Genomic DNA, 18,259 nt, shown 5'->3' with positions numbered 1-18,259 from the left:
ATCTTTTGGCCTTCCCGTAACATCTCCTGCTGTAGGTGTCCTGGAGGGCAGGTAGTTTGCCCCCGGTGATGTGTTGCGCAGACCTTACTACCCTCTGGAGAGCCCTGCGGTTCCGGGCGGTGCAGTTGCAATAGCAGGCTGTGATACAGCCTAACAGGATGCTCTCAATGTGCATCTGTAAAGGTTTGTGAGGGTTTTAGGGGTCAAGCCATATTTATTCAGCCTCCAGAGGTTGAAGAGGCGCTGCTGAGCCTTCTTCACCACACTGTCTCTGTGGGTGGACCATTTCAGAACGTCATTGATGTGTACGCCGAGGAACATGAAGCTTTCCTCCTTCTCCACTGCTGTCCCATCGATGTGGATAGGGGCGTGCTCCCTCTGCTGTTTCCTGAAGTCCACGATCAGCTCCTTTGTATTGTTGACGTTGAGTATGAGGTTATTTTCCTGGCACCACTCTGCCAGGGCCCTCACCTCCTCCCCTGTAGGCTGTCTCGTCATTGTTGATAATCAGGCCTACTACTTTTGTGTCGTCTGCAAACTTGATGATTGAGTTGGAGGCGAGCGTGGCCACACAGTCATTGGTAAACAGGGAGTACAGGAGGGGGCTGAGCATGCACCCGTGTTGGGTCCCTGTGTTGAGGATCAGCGAAGTGGAGGTGTTGTTTCCTACCTTCACCACCTGGGGCCGGCCCATCCTGAAGTCCAGGACCTAGTTGCACAGTGCGGGGTTCAGACCCAGGGCCCCGAGCTTAATGATAAGCTTGGATCGTACTATGGTGTTGAAGGCAGAACTATAGTCAATGAACAGCATTCTTACATAGATATTCCTCTTGTCCAGATGGGATAGGGCAGTGTGCATTGTGATGGTGATTGCATCATCTGTGGATCTATTGGGGTGGTAAGCAATTTGACATGGGTCAATGGTGTCAGGTAAGGTAGAGGTGATATGATCCTTAACTAGTCTCTCAAAGCACTTCATGATGACAGAAGTGAGTGCTAAAAGGCGATAGTCATTTAATTCAGTTGCCTTTGCTTTCTTGGGTACAGGAACAGTGGTGGACATCTTGAAGCAAGTGGGGACATCAGACTGGGATAGGGAGAGATTGAATATATCCGTAAACACTCCAGCCAGCTGATCTATGTATGCTCTGAGGACATGGCTAGGGATTCCTTTCTGGGCCGGCAGCCTTGCGAGAGTTAAAACGCTTAAATGTCTTACTCACGTCAGCCACGGGGAAGCAGAGCCCACAGTCCTCGGTAGTGGGCCGCGTCGGTGGCACAGTGTTATCCTCAAAGCGGGCGAAGAAGGTGTTTAGCTTTTCCGGAGGAAAGACGTCGGTGTCCGCAATATGGCTGGTTTTCCCTTTGTAATCTGTGATTGTCTGTAGACCCTGCCACATACGTCTCGTGTCTGAGCCGTTGAATTGCCGTTGATTTGCTTTGTTAAAATCCCCAGCTACAATAAATGCGGTCTCAGGATATGTGGTTTCCAGTTTGCATAAAGTCCAGTGTAGTTCTTGGCGGGCCGTCGTGGTATCGGCTTGAGGGGGAATATACATGGCTGTGACTATAACCGAAGAGAATTCTCTTGGGAGGTAATATGGTCGGCGTTTGATTGTGAGGTATTTTAGGTCGGGTGAACAAAAGGACTTCAGTATATGTATGTTATCACAATCACACCATGAATCGTTAATCATGAAACATACACCCCCGCCTTTCTTCTTCCCGGAGAGTTCTTTATTCCTGTCTGCGCAATGTACTGAGAAGCCAGCTGGCTGTATGGATGGGGAGTATATCCCGAGAGAGCCATGTTTCCGTGAAACAGAGTATGTTACAATCCCTGATGTCTCTCTGTAAGGAGATCCTTGCCATGAGCTCATCTACTTCATTATCCAGAGACTGAATATTAGCAAGTAATAAACTCGGAAGCGGTGGATGGTTGTGCACGCCTCCTGAGTCAGATCTTGAAGTCCGCTCCGAATACCTCTTCTCCGCCGGTGGTGTGTTGGAGCAGCCTCAAACAGCTCAAATAAGCAAAAAGAAACGACAGTCCATCAATACTTTAGGACAAGATCGTCAGTCAATCCAAAACATTTCAACATTTCAAGTTTCTTCAAGTGTAGTTGTAAAAACCATCAAGCGCCTAGCGCTGTTAAACAGCCATCAATAACACAGAGATGCTGCTACCTACATACAGACTCGAATCATTGGCTACTTTAATAAATGGATCACTGGTCACTTTAAATAATGCCACTTTAGTGATGTTTACATATCTTACATTTCTCATTTCATATGTATATACTGTACTCAATACCATCTACTGCATCTTGCCTATGCCGTTCGCCATCGCTCATTCATATATTTTTATGTACATATTCTTATTCATTCCTTTACACTTGGGTGTATAAGGTAGTTGTAATGTTTACATAGCTTACATTTCTCATTTCATATGTATATACTGTACTCTATACCATCTACTGCATCTTGCCTATGCCGCTCTGTCATCGCTCATCCATATATTTATATGTACATATTATTTATTTATATATATATATATATTTTTTTTACTTCATTTATAGATTTTCAGATATAACAACTAACACAGTGCAAACCCAACCCCTCATTCTCTCATCCATCCATCCCCTACACTCCCTCCCTCCTATCTTCCACTCCTCACTTTCTCCCACCCTCCACTCCCTCCCTCTAAACCACCCACCCACCGATGCATCTATAAAAGTAAGTTAAATAAGAAAGAAAAACAGAAACAAACAGTAATAGAAAAAAACAATGGATAAAAAAGTTCAACAAAAATTCTTATCAGCACAAATGGCCACTAGAACAGACATTACTGCTTACCAAACTATACAAGTTCCACTAAGTAAAAGACAGGCTCTCCACATATTGTATTAATGGGGACCAGGTTAAATCAAACTTTTGTCGGGACCCATGCACAGTGTACCTAACCTTCTCCACAGGCAGAGATGACATCACCTCCTTTGCCCACTGCATAAAGGAGGGCGGCTTTGCAGACTTCCAGTCTACCACGCCTGATGCATTCTGGTCAAAGGGAAGTACCCCAAAAATGTCAGTGACCGGGTTGGGGCTAACAGTTGTATTACACATATTTTGAGAATACCTAAAAAATGGGGTCCCAGGGGCCACTCAAAAATTGGCATGACCAAAACATCTGTCCCACAGTCGCTGGACATCTCAAACACTTGTGGTCAACATTTGGGTATATTTTCGCCAATCTGTCATTTGAGTAATGGAGACGGTGCAAAACCTTAAACTGAATGAACCCATGCCTTATGCAAAATGATGATGTGTTTATACGCTCAATACTTGTGTGGATACGCTCAATGTTGCCATATATCATCGGGTAGCTCGCCACCTATGTCTTGCTCCTATGCAGATTTTGTATTTGCAAAGGAAGGCGGATTAATGTCCTGTATTATACTGTATAATCTGGAGATTGTGCCCTTCAGATAAGGGTTAAGATCTAAGCACCTCTCGACTGGACACTTAGCGGGCTCGAGTGGAAATGAAGTGAAATGTTTTTTGGCTAAGCTGCGAGTTTGCAGGTATCTAAAAAGTGGGTATTGGGAATATTATTGTCAACCCTCAGAGTATCAAATGAGACGAATGTGTTATCAATAAATAGGTCACAAAAACACCAGACCGTTCCTAGGCCAGAACTGGAATGCCGTGTCAATCTGTGACGCTGGGAAGAGATGATTAGATGTTAATGGAGAGAAGCCGCTTGCTTGTTTAAGGCTAAAGTGACTTCGGAATTGGGACCAGATTTGAAAGGAGTTCTTAACAATGGGTTTCAGAACATGGGTGCCAAGGTTCATGGGCAGTGGGGAGCACAGGAGCGAGACAGGAGAAGTTGGAAGGCTTGACCGTAACTCCATGATGGCCCAAGTTGGTCCATCCTGGTTTTCAAATGTAGAAACCCAATAACCCAACACATTTAGATATATTTGCTGACCGGTAGCAGTGTAAAAAATTAGGAAGGCCTGTGGGTTTAGGTCTATCTAGATATACCTTTCTCATTCGTGTATTTGACTTATTACAAATGAAGTTGGAAATGTAGCTGTCCAGTTGTTTGAACATTGACTTTGGCAGAAAAATGGGAATCATTTGGAAAAGTAGAAAAACCTAGGTAGTATAGTCTTAACAGAATTATTGCGACCTGTTAGTGAAATGGGAAGAGACGGCCACCTTATGAAATCCTGCTTAGTGCGCTCCAGGAGTGTTTTGAAGTTATGTTTAAACAGAGCCTTAAATGAGCGTGTGACCTTTAATCCCAAATAAGTAAAGACCTGATGCTCTACCTTAAATGGGAAATTGGCATACCCAATTCCTTCTGCTAACTGATTAATGGGGAGGAACACGCTTTTTGTTAGGTTTAACTTATAACAAGAGAATGTCCCAAAATCTTGTAGCATGTCAAAGAGATAGGGTATGGACTCGACAGGGTTAGAGATGTATAAAAGAAGATTGTCTGCATATAAGGACACCTTGTGAGTTAATATTCTCTTAATCCTCTCCTCCATGCGCAGGGCGATAGCAAGAGGCTCAATAGCCATATCAAATAGGAAAGGGGATAAACAGAAACCCTGCCTGGCCCTAGTGTGGAGAGGGAAGTACAGTTGAAGTCGGAAGTTTACATACACCTTAGCCAAATACATTTAAACTCAGTGTTTCACCATTCCTGACATTTAATCCTAGTAAAAATTCCCTGTCCTAGGTCAGTTAGGATCACCACTTTATTTTAAGATTGTGAAATGTCAGAATAATAGTAGAGAGAATGATTTATTTCAGCTTTTATTTCTTTCATCACATTCCCATTGGGTCAGAAGTTTATATACACTCAATTAGTATTTGGTAGCATTGCCTTTAAATTGTTTAACTTGGGTCAGGTAGCCTTCCACAAGCTTCCCACAATAAGTTGGGTGAATTTTGGCCCATTCCTCCTGACAGAGCTGGTGTAACTGAGTCAGGTTTGTAGGCCTCCTTGTTTGCACAGGATTTTTCAGTTCTGTCCACAAACTTTCCATAGGATTGAGGTCAGGGCTTTGTGATGGCCACTCCAATACGTTGACTTTGTTGTCCTTAAGTCATTTTGCCACAACTTTGGAAGTATGCTTGGGGTCATTGTCCATTTGGAAGACCCATTTGCGACCAAGCTTTAACTTCCTGACTGATGTCTTGAGATGTTGCTTCAAAATATCCACATAATTTTCCTGCCTCCTGATGCCATCTATTTTGTGAAGTGCACCAGTCGCTCCGGCAGCAAAGCACCCCCCACAACATGATGCTGCCACCCCCGTGCTTCACGGTTGGGATGGTGTTCTTCGGCTTGCAAGCCTCCCCCTTTTTCCACCAAATATAACGATGGTCATTATGGCCAAACATTTCTATTTTTGTTTTATCAGACCAGAGGACATTTCTCCAAAAAGTACGATCTTTGTCCCCATGTGCAGTTGCAAACCGTAGTCTGGCTTTTTTATGGCGGTTTTGGAGCAGTGGCTTACTGTGGATATAGATACTTTTGTACCTGTTTCCTCCAGCATCTTCACAGGGTCCTTTGCTGTTGTTCTGGGATTGATTTGCACTTTTCGCACCAAAGTACGTTCATCTCTAGGAGACAGAACGTGTCTCCTTCCTGAGTGGTATGACGGCTGCGTGGTCCCATGTTGTTTATACTTGCATACTATTGTTTGTACAGATGAACGTTGTACCTTTAGGCATTTGGAAATTGCTCCCAAGGACGAACCAGGCTTGTGGAGGTCTACAATAATTTTTCTGAGGTCTTGGCTGATTTCTTTTGATTTTCCCATGATGTCAAGCAAAGAAGCACTGAGTTTGAAGGTAGGCCTTGAAATACATCCACAGGTACACATCCAATTGACTCAAATGATGTCAATTAGCCCATCAGAAGCTTCTAAAGCCATGACATCATTTTCTGGAATTTTCCAAGCTGTTTAAAGTCACATTCAACTTAGTGTATGTAAACGTCTGACCCACTGGAATTGTGATACAGTGAATTATAAGTGAAATAATCTGTCTGTAAGCAATTGTTGGAAAAAATTACTTGTGTCATGCACAAAGTAGATGTCCTGACCGACTTGCCAAAACAATAGTTTGTTAACAACAAATTTGTGGAGTGGTTGAAAAAGGAGTTTTAATGACTTCAACCTAAGTGTATGTAAACTTCCGACTTCAACAGTATTTGGGCTGAAATCTGAGGTGCAGTTAACTCTAATGAACTTATCCTCTGCAGCAGAGGTAACTCTGGGTCTTCCTTTCCTGTGGCGGTCCTCATGAGAACCAGTTTCATCAAATCAAATTCTATTGGTCACATAGACATGGTTAGCAGATGTTAATTTGAGTGTAGCGAAATGCTTGTGATTCTTGTTCCGACAGTGCAGTAATATCTAACAAGTAATCTAACAATTCCACAACAGCTACCTAATACACACAAATCTAAAGGGATGGAATAAGAATATGTGCATATGGAGGGCGCTGGTGCGCAGCAACATGTGAAGACGCCTTTTCTCGGTGCTCCTATTATCCAGGGTGAACAATTTACTATTAATACTTGACCAACACCTCCCCACCGTGTTGATTTTGTAACATTTCATTTGGAATCGAACCCAATTTAATAACCTGGCTTTTTTTCCAGAAAATGTTGGCCTGTTAATCATAAAATGTTGAGACAACAACGGCCGCTGGCCACAAAAGAGCAGGCCTCTGCTGAAGCCTCGGGCTCACCTGACACGGACTCTGATCCCCCGACCTAGCCATGGTAATGGCGGCTATCATTAAATCTGAACAGACTGTGCTGGCTAAGGTGGAGTCATTGTCCACTGACCTACTCGCCAAATAGCTATTGTCTTGGGCCAAAATCCACCCAACTTATTGTGGGAAGCTTGTGGAAGGCTACCTGAAACGTTTGACCCAAGGTAAACATTTTAAAGGCAATGCCAATCAAAGACTAATTGAGTGTATGTAAACTTCTGACCCAATGGGAATGTGATGAAAGAAATAAAAGCTGAAATAAATCATTCTCTCTACTATTATTCTGACATTTCAGAATCTTAAAATAAAGTAGGACTAAGGGCCCTTCGACCTGAGGCATGGATGTTTTTCCTATCCATTGAACACAGTTTATTATATAGTATACAGTAACCCTACAATAGGCCTAGTTATAACAAACATGTAGCCAATCTAGTTTTTGTTATTGACTTTAACATGGAAATATTTGTCTACACATATTGCATTCACATTTTTAAATGCACTGCATATTCGAGGCAAGAACAATTGGACAATGCCCAAACGTTAAACTCTATTATAGTAATATTAGCCTACTATCACCATGTATATGGCCTGTTAGTGACCTTGCCATTTGAAAGGTAAACAAACCGGTCAATAGCCGAGGCTACCAAGGACAGCGATCAGAAAAATGATGTCCAATATAAAGAAAAACATGTTGCTCATTATATTTGAATAAGACATTGGTTATAGGCTACTGATTAGGCTACTGTGCGCCTCCTCTAGCATAATCGATGCCATAACCAACTGCGGTATTGCCAAGACCAGCGACCAGTGAGTATTAAATATCACCAGTATCGCTGCTGGAAATTGGCACTTTGGCACACGTTTTTAAAGACACACCTACAATATTTCCACCCCTCCCACCTCAGCACAAGCGAGTTAACATAAGACAGGTAAATTACTGGCGCCAGTGTTACAAAATAGCAGAGCGCTGGCTTTTACAAGTCGAAATTGCCTAAGAGCGTGTGTTTGACACAAGAGCCACTTTAATACCAGCCGAAAATAGAGTCCACAGTGTTATTACTAATGGTATGTAGAAATACGATGTGAGCTGAAGTTTAGTCAACATGGGTGAAATACTGTATACATACTGTATGTTTTAACAGACATCACACCAGAATTATACTATAATTCAGGAGCCATCAACTAAATAAACATTTGAAAAGATGTAGCAACATTTTGGTGTGTGAAAGATGAGAGGTAGAGAGAGATGATAAAGAAAGAGAGAGATGAAAGAGAGAGATGAAAGAGAGAGGAGATAAAGCGTTTGCACAGTTTCGCCTGTCTCTTAATTAAAAGTAAATGTATTCGCAGTGGTGTAAAGTACTTAAGTAAAAGTACTTTAAAGTGCTACTTAAGTAGTCTTTTTGAGGTATCTGTACTTGACTCACTATTTATATTTCTGTCAACTTTTACTTCACTACATTCCTAAAGAAAATGTACTTTTTACTCTATACATTTTCCCTGACATCCAAAAGTACTCATTACATTTTTAATACTTAGCAGGACATGAAAATGGTCCAATTTACACACTTATCAAGAGAACATCTGTGGTCATCCCTACTGCCTCTGATCTGACGGACTCTTTAAATGCTTAGTTTGTAAATGATGGCTGAGTGTTGGAGTGTGCCGCTGGTTATCCGTAAATACGAAAGACACAAAAATAGTTCCGTCTGATTTTCCTAATTTAAGGAATTTGAAATTATTTAGTCTTTTACTTTTGCTGTAGCTCAGTTGGTAGCGCATGGCACTTGCAACGTGAAGGTTGTGGGTTCTATTCCCATGAAGGAGCTCTATGAAATAAAGTATGAAAATGTATGCACTCATTACTGTAAATTGCTGCTAAATGACTGTAATCAAATCTAATCTTTTGATACTTAAGCATATTCTAGAAAGTACATTTACTTTTGATACTTAAATTTATTAAAACCAAATCCTTTTAGACTTTAACTCAAGCAGTATTTTACTGGGTAACTTAGATTTACTTGAGTCATTTCCCATTTTCTACTTTTACTCAAGTATGACTTTTGAGTACTTCTTCAACTGTGTATTTGTTTCAAAATGGCTCAAAAAATCTTCTTTACACTCTCTTTGGATAATTCATTCCAATCATTTTAAAGTTAACAGCAGGTATTGTCCATTGTTTTGGCTGTGTCATTGGAAATCCCCTAGCTACTGCATAATAAGCACTTAGTGTTAATCAGTAATACAGATATAAAGCACAATACACTGAGATATGAACACCTCTCAAAGGTCATGAATAACAATGTGCTGGAAAATACTTCTCCAGATATTTACCAAGTTGTCTATTTTAATATTAACATAATTGGAGATAGTTTCTACACACACTGATACAGAAACAACAGTCCTGTAAAGAGCGCTCACAAAGGCCTGAATAGTTTATTTTCACACAGCACTTCATATTTGATGACATACCAAATTCTGTCCTGCTGGTCAGGAGCTGTGTGTGTGTGTGTGTGTGGTGCGTGTGATTTGGTGTGTGTGTGTGTGTGTGTGTGTGTGTGTGTGTGTGTGTGTGTGTGTGTGTGTGTGTGTGTGTGTGTGTGTGTGTGTGTGTGTGTGTGTGTGTGTGTGTGTGTGTGTGTGTGTGTGTGTGTGTGTGTGTGTGTGAACTAGTCATGATTGTTGATTTAGCACTGATTTTATTACTGATTGAGCTTTGATAAGGTATGCAGTTCTGCCCTGATTTAGACAGTTATCTAGCTTCACATTTCTACCCCCGATGTATTTTCTGACCTACCCTACTTCACAGTGGCTCTGTATACATCTGTACTAGGCCCTGTCTGGACTGTCCTGTCCTCACTAGAAAACCTGCAATGCAGCATTTCCCCTCTGAGCCTCACACAGTCTCTTACTAATGGAGTAGAGGGCTGAGTAGAGAGCTGAGCCTCTGTTGGAACTAATGGACCACAGATATACAGATGTTTTATAGAAACTAAAAAAACAGGATGATGAAGTCATTTAAGCACTGTTATGTCTGTAAACTGGGGACCTGATAAAATAGAGAATAGTGCTGAACTCCTCTGTCTGCTTAGAGAGCAAAGCAAAATATGGAGGGTGTGTGAGTTCTTGTGTCTTGTGTGGTGAATGAGGCACAGACCCAGACAGACAGTGACAGGCCATATCTCAGAGCAGGCTTCCCCAGGGTCGGAGCAATCTGTGTGGACATGAGTCAGAGAGATGCTCCCCTTTGAAGGGAGGAGGGGTCAGGTACATGAGGACTGGGGTGAAATCACAAACTGGTGTGTGTGTGTCACAAATGTGTGTGTGTCTCTGCTATCTCTGCTCCTGATAATCAGTTTAAGCCAGTGTATGATGGTGTGTGTGTGTGACTGTGTGTGACTGTGTGTGTGTGTGTGTGTGTGTGTGTGTGTGTGTGTGTGTGTGTGTGTGTGTGTGTGTGTGTGTGTGTGTGTGTGTGTGTGTGTGTGTGTGTGTGTGTGGAAACAAACAAAAACATGCACACACACCAGCCCCTGAAATGAAATGTTGAAGCTTTCATTAAAGGATACTTAGGACTTAACAGATGGTGTAACGATTGCTTCCAACTCACACCCTCAAACACGTAGATCCCCTGAATGCAGCTCACTCTCCAAATCCCAATCACCTGAATTCTAATCACCTGGACCCAGCTACCTGCCTCCTCCTGTGTATGACCTTCTGCCTGCCCCTGGACCCAGCTACCTGCCTCCTCCTGTGTATGACCTTCTGCCTGCCCCTGAACCCAGCTACCTGCCTCCTCCTGTGTATGATATTCTGCCTGCCCCTGGACCCAGCTACCTGCCTCCTCCTGTGTATGACCTTCTGCCTGCCCCTGAACCCAGCTACCTGCCTCCTCCTGTGTATGATCTTCTGCCTGCCCCTGGACCCAGCTACCTGCCTCCTCCTGTGGTCCTTTACAATAAACACCTGCTGCGCCCTGCGCTTGAAACCAGCTCTCTGTCTCCCCTTGTGTTCATTACAGATGGCATATTTGACTCTGTGATATTTAGTTATTACTGCCATTATGTAATAAATATTTCAATAGGTAAGATGTGTAGATGGTTGGAAATATTTACAGGCTCCAATTGGGTAAAGCTGCTCTTGTTTTTTGTTGCAGTTTCTGGCAACAGTCAGTGGTGAATGTGAGGTGAGATTTCAGTCTTACAGGCATCATGAGCTTGATGTGTCAGATACAGGGATTCAAAACAAATAGGATTATTGTGCACTTCAACAGTTTATTGAGTCTAAATGGAAGCTAAAGAAACACCAAATACATCCAGTCTTGAGATGAAATGCATTTAAGTGTCAAAAATCATATTTTCATATTTCACTGTGTTTCTGTATGTCATTTTCTTTTCACTCAACTCAGAATTGCAACTCAGCATCATGATGCAATCAGCAACATGGCTGAACCTGTGTTCACATCCGATGTTGTCTGGGAATTAGGAGGTTGTCATTGCAATGCCAGAGTAGAAAGGAAACAACCTTACAGCTGAACTGAATATATTAGCATCTAACAAAGACCACAGCTTTAACCCAATGACGTCGATGCTTGCTTTAACCCCACTGGACCAAAGCCAAACTGACCCACAGTGGTTGCCAGGGGTAATATGCGTATTATAATGACCAGAGTGGTTGTTATGGGTAATATGTGTTCTAAAATAAGAGAGGTTGCTATGGGTGATTCAGAATTGATGCCTTTGGTGATTGTTGTTCTAGAATGGCCAGAGGTGGAATAGATTCTGTGTGAGGTTTGGGGTGGTAGACTTCTAAGAACTGTTGGTGTCTGTGATGGCTTGCGGTCATGGTCATGTTGGTCAGGTTTAGGCTGCGGTGGCAAAGCCCACTTGGTTGCCTGTGCGGTCGTAGACGGAGTAGTACTGCATGAGGAATACATCTCCCAAAATCCACAGGGGCTGTCCGTTCTGGGACGGCAGGTAGGTGGGGGTGATCCCCACAGAGCAGACCTGGTTGTTCTGGATAGAGAGGAGAACACGCATGTTGAGTGCAATACACACACACACACACAGGCAGATAAACACACATGCACTACTGACACATGGCTTAGGCATGCACATGGCTTATGGACCAGCTTGAGCCATCTAAAATGGCCTTCATTATCCTAACATCAGTCATAGAGGGTAACACACGGACAGACACACACTAACTCACCTGCTGGATGTATGCAGATGGCGGCAGGGGGAAGTTGACTCCATTGATGGTGAAGGTGAGAGTAGGCAGGCTGTTGATCTGGTTACAGTTCACTGTGTACTACATCAACAAACAATTCACAGACATGAGTGACACAAAACATCCCATAACTGGTTAACTCTAGTCTGCACTGGTTTCCCCATCCTCTACTTTCTGGATTACACTGGTTTATGGTGTCAGTTAGTACTGGTCTGTAATGGTTTATAATGGCTTCCTGCTACCTGTCCATACTGGTCCTGCTGGGCTCCAATGGACTGCATCAGGGTTCCCAAGATCTGTCTGGGTGCAGTCAGCATGGAGGTGCCTGTATCCACGATGGCCTGGCAGCCTTGCCCACACCACCCTGTCTCCTGACCATTGATCTGGAACCTGGAGATTTACAAGGGTTAGTGTCAGACAGACAAACAGACAAACAGACAGACAGACAGACAGACAGACAGACAGACAGACAGACAGACAGACAGACAGACAGACAGACTAGCATTGACAGCGGCCTTAGACATTTTTCATCCCAGCTTTTGAAGGCTCCTGGTGGTTCTGATGTCAGTGTATGGTTAGGTATGTTTGGTTGGTGTGGTTGATCCTGACCCTTGGATGCCGATCTGCCAGTATGTCTGGGAGGTGACGGGGGTCCAGTAGATCTGACCCTGGTACTTGGTGGTGTCCACTTCTCCAAACGACAGCTCACTGCCCTGCTGACTGTCCCTGCACAGAAAAAGTTTTAAGCCATCAAACAGTTTTACATAGATAGGAGGTTGGCAAGAAGATGGTTCACTCTTCACAGAAGACACTTTTCTTCTCAAAAATCTTAAGTCTTATATCAGTGATTTAGTTTCTGGAGCAGGAGTAATGAATATAACATTGATTATGTACATAAATATGTAAGTACATCATTAAAATATATTACCTGGTCATCTAGAAAACAAACACATTGGTCTGCAGAAGGTTCTGTGATATCTGTGTGTATTTTATATTGAGGTCCGGTAGTAGTACATTATATGTGTGGTAAGTAAGTAGTGGTAGGGGTACAGATGTCAGATCTTAACTTGATCACTTTTTTGTCACTGCTCATTTTCCTGCTGTATCAGGAAATCCAAATGAGCCTTGTAGGTCCCTGAAAAAGAGCAGTTGTCTTTCTGTCCATGCTGGGGCAGTCGATCAGTGCTTGCTATTTAAATATCAAAATCCTCTCGCTGAAACATTAGGTCTGGGTCAAATTACTGCAACATTCAAATGTACAAACATGTATCTGAAATGCAGTCTTACACATAAACAACCGTCGTTTGATATAGCTTAATAACAGAAGATAGATATTGGTCTCCACTAGGCTATGAGAAGTTTCAGGTGTATCCTAAGTTCAAAATTGAGTTCAGTCGTGGGGTGTAGTGGGTTAGGGCTTCTGCCTTCTGCGAGCACATATAGACCTACCATTCCAGTCCATACCTTTCTGGCACAAATAACTCAATCACCCCCAATTTACTAGATTTATTTACACATTTTAAATATGGACAGTCCAGGGATATTTTACCCCCGATCTTGATAAGAAATGACCATATCAGACACTTTTGGATAACATAAATAGGAAACCAATAAAATTGTAACTATAGGCTACACCAACATTAGTGTCATGTCAATTCCCACAGTGGATACTTTATTTCTATTGTATGGAATGCTTGTCAAATAGATACATCACCCTTAGTCTGCTCAAAAAGTACTCTGTTGTTCTTATTACAATACCAACCAGAGGGTGAACATATCTTGAAACACTTTGGTTGCAAGCAGGACTAAGGTAACGCCGACATCGTCTTTTAGGGAGCGGTAATGAAGTAAGTGTGAAAAGGTGTGAAAACCGCTACTGTTTGTTTCCCTGGCTGAGTTTATGAGCTGATTTGGGCCATCATCTGATTGACAGATGTAGGCCTGCTGTGGAACAATAAACCTTCCTCCAGTGTGGATGCTTGTCCGAGTTTTATAGTTAGGCTATGTATAATTTGTGAATATAGTTCTGGTCTTTGGTGTGAATTGGAAGCTTGTATTGTGTGCCTTTAATATTTCGTTTCTTAAAGCTGTCAATATGTTTATGCATTTGAGCCTATCCAAAGACGATTTAGTTGATTCATTTTACTTCTTGAAAACATTTAAATAAATGCAATTAACTTGAGGGTCTAATGTAGTCTCAGGCTGGTAACTAGATCGCTCAGCACAGGGCGCAAACTCATGAGGTTCGGTATGAGCTGCTTAGACCACTGCACTATGGCAGATCACAATGCTCTAGCGAGCATTAAGAATATTATGAATACTGATGATACATAGGCGTGTCATTTTGTATTATTTTGTTTTAAGCCTTCCCCAAACCATAGCCCTAAACTTAACCACTCAGAATGAATTCCTAAACTGTTAACCTTTGAGTTGTTTCTGGTTTAATCATGTAACCACACAAAATGAATGCGTCAAAAATAGACATTGATCCATGAGTCAAAGGGCAGTGGGCCGAATTTGAACCCATGCCGACTCTGACATATATGTGCCGGGGTCAGTGGCTGTAACCGCTGGACCACACAGGATTTGAAGAAAACAATAATTAATTCTGCCTATTGCTTGCATTCAACATATAATAAAACAGTTAATGTAAAACAACAGATTTTTCCCTAACGAAAATACATCTACCCCCTACGAATATGCCCGTTTATTATAATCCACATAAGGATTCACACGAGACACGCCGTAGCCTTCACGTAGCCTACATAAGGTAGAATGTAGGTATAGTACTGCTTTGTATACAAACACGCTTCCAGCTGCCCACTGGTACAATTCTAAATAATTATTCAGATATTCAAATCCTCCTTCTGCAGGATTATTTTCCTCTTGCGGCGAAAGGGGTCCAATTAAGATCTGACATCTGTAGTGGTATATGTGTGGTAAGTAGTGGTAGGGGCATATGTGTGGTAAGTAGTAGTATATATGTGGTAAGTAGTGGTTGTGGTGTATATGTGGTAAGTAGTGGTATATTTGTGGTAAGTATTGGTAGTGGTTTATGTGTGGTAAGTATTGATAGTGGTACATATGTGGTAAGTATTGGTAGTGGTATATGTGTGGTAAGTAGTGGTAGTGGTATATTAGCGATAAGTAGTGGTATATATGTGGTAAGTAGTGGTATATTTGTGATAAGTAGTGGTATGTTTGTGGTATAAGTGATGGCAGGAGTACTGACCTGGTCATGTAGAATGCAAATATGTTAGCCTGCAGAAGGTTCTGAGACATCATGTTGTCCATGACGGGAGTTTCTTGTCCGGCTGAGATGGAAGGATAGGAAAGGCCAAGGATACCATCAAACTGGGCCACAACAAAATTCTGACCTGGCTCGTCAGTGCTCAGACCAATCTCCTGGTTGTTGATGACAATACCACCGACCTAAAGAGGTGTCAAACAACACACACACTCAGCATCATGGAAACACGTTGGTTTTATTAGAATGGAAGTACATGTACTGTTGTGGCTGTATCTGTTGTGGCTTTTTATTGCATGTAGTGAAGAATAACTGTGGTAGTAGTTAAGTATTTGTAAGGTTGTTATGGTGGAACTCACGTTGACGGTGTCGTATCCGAAGACTCCACTGAGACTGCCAGCTCCGTAGGGCAGGTAGAAAGTTTGCCCATTAGCTGAGTAGGTGGACGACTGCTGGGGGTTGAACTTTGTGTGGGTGTCTGCAGGAGGAAGGGACACAAACAACTTAAAGAGGAAATATACTGTGTACAATTGATTTATCTGGGAAGTGTGTAGCAGTGATAATGGACCTAAATATCTCTGATGGTAGTAGTACTAGTTAGAAGTACTGTAGTAGTAGTAGTAGTAAAGGTAGTAGTAGTGGTAGTAGGACAGTTAGTAACATTTATTGTTGAGGAAGTAGCAGTTAATTGATACACATAGTAGGTAGTTGTAATATTGTCATGAAGCTGTCCAGCTGTACTCACTGCAGGCCTGAGTGTTGCAGAGTACAGAGTCAACCCACAGGTTGGCAGAGCCAGTGTCAAACAACACCTGGAAGGACTGGGGGGAGTACCGATGGTGATGGCTCCATAGTAAGTGGTCTGGAAAACACAACAGGGATAATACAGTTGACAAAAGATAGAGGTGCTGCTAATACATTCAGAAAACAACGCATCAGATCTAGAGTGGTTGGCTTGGTTTAGACTCTACTTCATGGAGTTAGACGTTATCGTGACATGGTTGTTATCTAGTTAGACCTAGAATTCACATTTTATACATTAGCCTACATCAGAATTTCATTCTGGAATATGAAAATAGACTACTGTGGACAGATATAGGCAGGACATTGAGTAACATTCTAGATAGACCATAAGCTTGGGTTTTAGAGCATGTACGTACGTCAGCATAGTTGTTGATGTACATGGTGGTGGAGCCAGCGAACTCGTCAGGAAAGTATTTGAGAGCGGGGTCTTGGTAGGGCAGGCGTTCTCCCTTCTCCATCATTCTCTCACGGATTGACTTATGCTTCACCAGAGGGATCCTAGGGTAACAAGAACACAGATGCACTCAGATATGAAGTCGAACTCTGCAAATGCAAATAGGGGTAGAGAGAGCGACAAGGAGTTATCATTGACTATGAGAGATGAGAAAAGAAAATTGTGTTTTAGGGAGAATTTAATGAAAAAGAGCAACTGGAGTGAAAATGTGACAAAGAAATAAAGTGAGTACTAACCTGTGGATTCCCTCAGCGAGCACAGCACATACCAGCACAATAACGAGACACTTCATGGTCACTCCTGAAATCACAACCAGTGGTGGATACACCTTAGCTTGGGTCAGGACTGATCTTATATACTGTACCAAACATACATATGTGCACACATGAATGCAAGCGGGTGTGATATGGGTACGCGTGAGTGTGTGTGTACACATCCCTTATCAGACTTAAGTAGGTGACTATCAGCTCCTTTTTCCCCTGACTCCACATTCTCTATTCAGTGTGCAGGCAAGCCCCTACTCCCCTGTACCGATAGCAGCGCTAACCAAAACACTACTATTAGTTTACTGAACCTTTATAAGGGAGATGACCAGATTAGATAAGATACAGGGCTCTATTTTAACAAACCGAAGGCAATGGTAAATCTTTTCGCTTACGGTAGCGCTATAGGTTCAGCACTGTCAGAAGTGTTTTTACTATTTTCACAACCACAGTTATGAGAAATCTCTAGACACAAACATTGGCAGTAGAATGGCCTTTACCGAAGAGCTCAGTGACTTGACATGAAAATCAATTAATTTCATTGGTCACGTATACATATTTAGCAGATGTTTTAGTGGGTGTAGCGAAATGCTTGTGTTCCTAGCTCCAACAGTGCAGAAGTATCTAACAGATCACATGACAAACTAATCTAAAAGTATACAAAAAATGGAATTAAGAAATATATAAATATTAGATTGAACAATGTCGGAGTGGCATTGACTAAAATTATTATTATATATATTTTTTTCACCTTTATTTAACTAAGTTGGCAAGTTCTCATTTACAACTGCGACCTGGCCAAGATAAAGCAAAGCAGTGCGACACAAACAACAACACAGAGTTACACATGGAATAAACAAACATACAGTCAATAATACAATAGAAAAAAGTCTATTAACTATAAAATCCAATAGAATTGAATACAGTATATACATATGAGATGATTAAAGCAGTATTTAAACAATTAGTGTTCAATTATTAATTTGGCCCTTGATTCCAAGTATATAGGGCAGCAGCCTCTTCTATTTTTGTATTTAACTAGGCAAGTCAGTTAAGAAGAAATTCATATTTTCAATGGCGGCCTAGGAACAGTGGGTTAACTGCCTTTTTCAGGGGCAGAACAACAGAATTTTCCTTGTCAGTTCTGCAATTCGATCTAGCAACCTTTCGGTTACTGGCCCAACACTCTAACCACTAGGCTACCTGCCACCCCTCTAAGGTGCAGGGTTATGTAACCGTGTCGAAGCCGGCTAGTCATGACTATTTAACAGTCGGATGGCCTTGAGTTGAAGCTGGTTTTCAGTCTCTCGGTCCCAGCTTTGATTCACCTGTACTGACCACACCTTCTGGATGATAGAGGGGTGAACAGGCTGTGGCTTGGGTGATTGTTGTCCTTGATTATCTTTTTGGCTTTCCTGTGACATCGGCTGCTGTAGGTGTCCTGGAGGGCAGGTA

At 42.2% G+C, this 18,259-nt stretch overlaps 1 protein-coding gene and 1 pseudogene across 1 annotated transcript in view; one reads left to right on the top strand and one right to left on the bottom strand.

Moving 5' to 3' along the window:
* Positions 1-18,259, top strand: part of LOC123723758 (C-Jun-amino-terminal kinase-interacting protein 2) — a 154,278-nt gene that overhangs the window by 37,022 nt on the left and 98,997 nt on the right. The window lies entirely within an intron of this gene.
* Positions 11,062-16,936, bottom strand: LOC123723760 (gastricsin-like; annotated as a pseudogene).

Source organism: Salmo salar, chromosome ssa17 (assembly GCF_905237065.1).
Source record: "Salmo salar chromosome ssa17, Ssal_v3.1, whole genome shotgun sequence".
Lineage (NCBI taxonomy): Eukaryota > Metazoa > Chordata > Actinopteri > Salmoniformes > Salmonidae > Salmo > Salmo salar.
This window is presented reverse-complemented; position numbering and strand designations above follow the sequence as displayed.